Below are 4,619 nucleotides of genomic sequence, written 5' to 3'. Positions count from 1 at the left end.
CGCCGGCTTCCTCGTCGCCGGCGAACACCTGCACTCCGGCGACCGCCTCCACCTCCACCCGAACGGCGACTCCGCCCTGAGCAAGCCGGTGCGCTCCGATCGCCTCGCCGTTGACCACAGCGACGCCGGTGAGCTCGCCCCCCTCTCTGGCCCGAGGTTGAAGACGATGGCTGTGGGGCCCGTCAGTCAGCCTCACATACTGACGGGTGGGCCCCACCCGTCAGGTTTAAAACACACGCGCGCGCGAACCGTTTCGCTGCGACGGCTGAAGGCGTATTTTACCTTTACTCCTTCGACGTGGCAGCCTCGCGTGGGCTGAATCCCCTTTGGGCCTGCTGCACTGTGGCCTTTCTAGCCCAGTGGCACAGTGCCACTTTTCTTTTCCTTTTTCTATCTGTTTTATAAAAAATCCATAGGATAAAATATTTATCCAAGTGGAATAATTCCAACTCCTAAAATCTTAGAATAATTCCACCTATTTATTGATGTAATATTCATGCACATCCATCACACTATTCTGTACTGTTCAAATTTAAATTCAAATTTGAGCATTTATATTCCCCTCTGAAAATCCATTTCTCCTATTCTGCTACTGCAAATCCAAAACTAGGAATTTTCCCCTTCTTAGTTTTCACCCTAGTATTTAACAAAAATGAGTTCAGATTTTTCTGAGCACTTTGGTTTTTCTGTTTTATTATTGCCTTATTTCCTCGTTATTATTTTACGACGATAGATTGCGTTGCTGACGAAGGAATTGGACCAGAAGACTTTGAAAACCCAGAAGACTTTGTTGAGCCAGGCAAGCAGCCCTTTGACCATGTCTAAGAAACCCCTTTTTTGCACGTCATATGGCACTTTTATTGCTTGCATCGAAGTCATGATAAAATGGTGACCACTTGAGGTGGTTTGCCTCCGTTGCTTTTCTCATTGACACTTGCATGATGCATGACCCTACCTTTCTATGAGGGTTATGCCGGTGGGAGTAGATAGGATGCTAAGTAGTGCTACGCAAAAAGGGACGGGAATATGCATGATGATGGAGACAAAGTATTTTGAAAGGACTTTTCGAAAACCCCGTCGGGTGCCACTTATGCCCGAGGGAGATAACGAGATGGGTAACCACTTGATGACGAAGTGGTGTACCGAGGCAAGTGTGTGTGTGTGTTGCTTTCAAAAACGGATTGGTTTAAGTTGCGACCGTTATTCCAACCTTACATGCGCAACCACTCTACCCTTATATGGGAAAGGGCATTATTGATTACCTAGGCCGATACTAGCTTGGAGCCCGCATTACTAGTGACGGGGGAGAGTTGGTGCTCTCTCTCGGGACGGGGTCGTGCCAGGTAGGGCGGCCAAGACCATTTTTATGGGGCACCGAACACACCATTGGTACCCCGTGCCAGTGGTATGTGATGAATATAGGAGCGAGGCTCCACAATTTTAAGTTGTGAAATGTTGGGCACGGGGGTTACTACCAATCGAGTGGACTCCATGTTAGTGTCGTCTAGGGAAAGATAGTGATCGGGTGCTTACCCCGGGTACTTGAGGTACCACGGGTCGTGGATGACACGGAAGTTCTCCGGATCTTGTGGGTAAAGTGTGCAACCTCTACAGAGTGTAAAACTATTTGAATAGCCGTGTCCATGGTCAAGGACAGTTGGGTAACCGCTCTTGGGCTATGTCCACATGTTTACAAACCAGTGTGTGTGTTTGGATAAGTGGGGAGAACTACTTGGGTCAAGTCAAAGGACTTGACATGATTGAGTTGGGTTGGTGCCCACTCTTTTTATGTTGGTATCTGTAACCTGTCCTCATGGTCAATTGAATTCTCCTGATGCATGTCTTACAAGTTGTTGAACATGTCATTGCACTCAAAACTAGCTTTCCGCAAAAAATTACCTATATCATGCATTTTTGTACCTTGAACCAAAACATGAGTTGCTTGCGAGTACATTCAAAGCACTCATTGGCTTGCCACTGGTTATTTAATTGGCCAGGCATGGAAGAACAGGAGTTCGAAGAAGAGTTCTTTGGAGACAAACATGCGAACTAGGACGTTTCCCAGTCAGAATTCCTGTAGGGTTAAGGCAGATGGCATGGGTTCTACTTATCGACGAAGATTTTCGCTGCTTGTGTTTCATTTGATGTTCAGCCCTTAAGGCTTTATCAATGTAAGACTTGACCATAATGGTCATAATTTATGTAAGACGGTATGTATGGATGTAAGACTCTTGTTATTCGGCTTCTGTGTGTTCAGTGAACATTGATCTCTGGGATCACTATACACGTGCATTCGGTGATCTCGACTTATGAGTCGGGGTCCCCACAAAGCTGGTATCAGAGCCATCCTGACTGTAGGAAGCCTTAGTTAGCATGGGCGTTAGTTAGCTTGAGACCATCTAAACTTCTCTTCTTTTCTAAGCTTACCAAACCCGACGGATATTTTCCATCTTGACCTCCCCTATTCAACTTTTGTAGATGGCTGTCGCCCCCTTGAGACTCCTTATGACAGGATTTCCATCACTCCTAAAAGACTGCCTCCAACAATGCCACTATCCCTTGCTGCCCATATACACCCTGCATGAACTGGAAAATGATGTGCTCGAGAAGGAGTTCTACGCCAAGGTTTTTGTGCCTACCAAGACCTCACCCCAGGGGAGGTTCTTCATTGGACCACCCATGCCAACAAAAGACCTGGCCATTCAGCAAGTGGCATATGAAGCGCTCCTCCGTCTTCGAGGCCTCCTTCCAAAAATGAAAGAAGAACACGCCACCCGCTACCTACCTGGAACGAACGGATTTGGAGCCCCAGCTCAAGTGATGATTTCCCCAAAAGATGAGGATCCAACCCTCGAGTACCAGATCCGCTTCATTAACACAGGAGACTACCTTCTACGTCACCTTACCAAAGCATTCCTTAAGGCTCGCCAAGACCTCCCTTCACTTCTGCACCTCCACTGCCTCGAGAAGAAGAAGGTGGCCAAGCAAGGACAACAAATCACTGCCTTACAAGCCCACCTTGACAATCAGGAGCAACAAATCGAGGAACTTCGGAAAACCCGCAGCCAAACCCCACGCAGGAGGCACAGGAATGAATTTCCATATCCACCTCGTAGAAGATCGTCGTCAGGCCTTCGACGACATAACCCAAGACTGGATAACAACCCTTTTTCTGTCACTTGTCACGGGTGTGGTGAACTTGGGCACATTAAAAGGATGTGTCCCAACAAGCAGCCAACTATCGCATTCCCTTTGGCACCACAAGGGGAACCCAGAAACCAAAGACTGAGCGCCCTTCTCTCCGATCAAGCATGACTACCAAGTCCGAGGACCCCTAGGGTAGGATGAGTCGTGTACCCCCATATGCGTAGTCGAGTCCGTGAGATGGTTCGAATGGAACCACATTTTGTGTTGCTTGTTTTTACTTGTTTGTGTTTTGATATAAGTTGCACATTTGCCCTAGGCAGCTTGTACGCGACTATATCACCTATCTTATCATAATGAATGTGCGTGGCCTTAACAGCACCTGTTTGCTTGAACTTGCACTATAGAACCCCCTTTAGGTATTCCCCTCCTCTATGCTACTTTTCCCTATCATCTCTCTCCTCAACTGAAGGCCAGCAAGACAAGATACACCAAGGATTCTACCTCGGCGACCAACTAGCACTGAAGAACTTTTCTACAGCCTCCTCGACCAAGAAAAACCCCCTAGAGTTGTGTTTAACCCCCAGACTAGAAACCCATTCCTAGACCCTTCGAGACTTCACGAGATACCCCAGCTCGAGTCCTTAACCATGTGCTTAACCCACAAAATTGCAAGAGAACCAGTTAAGCCTTTGTAAACCTTGCACAGCACTGGGATCATTATGGAACTAGTGGACATAGTGAACGAGCACATTATCATCCTAATATAGCACAAGAGTTGATGCTTTCGGTGGTATAAGGTTATTTGTTTAAAGGACTAGATAGAACAACCGGCATCTCAGGAACCATGCTTAAGGATAAGGTGACAAATGTTCGCTCGCACACTAGATCCTTGAAACCCTTACGCCTTACCAAGCCACAACATGGTCGGATCCTGACCTTGGGCTTTGGCTCTAGATCGATAAGACCTTGGCCAATGCTCAACCATGACCATCACCAATGCCTCAGCCCACCTTACGTACCCCATAGACTTCATGGAGTGCTTGGACAAGTTAGTTGTCATCCTTCCTTGATGACATACTTGTCTACCCGAAGATGGAAGAAGAGCCATTCAGCTAGTCAAGGAACATTTGAAGACCGCCATGTCAAGGAGGAAGAACTACACCAACCACCATCGTCAAGGAGTGAAATTTCTCATCAAAGACCAGGTGTATCTGCAAGCCACTTCTCTCAAAGGAACCAAGCATTTCCATGTCAAAGGGAAGTTCACACCAAGATTTATCGGCCCTCTCCAAGATCACTGCAAGGCGAAGAATAGACGGCTACCAGCTAGAGTTATCACCTGAGTCACCCACTGTGCACAACGTTTTTCCACACGACACCACTCTGGAAACGTTTCCAACTTCCTAACTAGCCCGGCCTCTACAAGGACATCGATCACCGAGCCATCGACCTCCAGCCCAATATGACCTACA

The sequence above is a fragment of the Triticum urartu genome, chromosome 4A, assembly GCF_056163025.1.
Source record: "Triticum urartu cultivar PI428250 chromosome 4A, HENAU_Tu73, whole genome shotgun sequence".
Classification (NCBI taxonomy): domain Eukaryota; kingdom Viridiplantae; phylum Streptophyta; class Magnoliopsida; order Poales; family Poaceae; genus Triticum; species Triticum urartu.
This window is presented reverse-complemented; position numbering follows the sequence as displayed.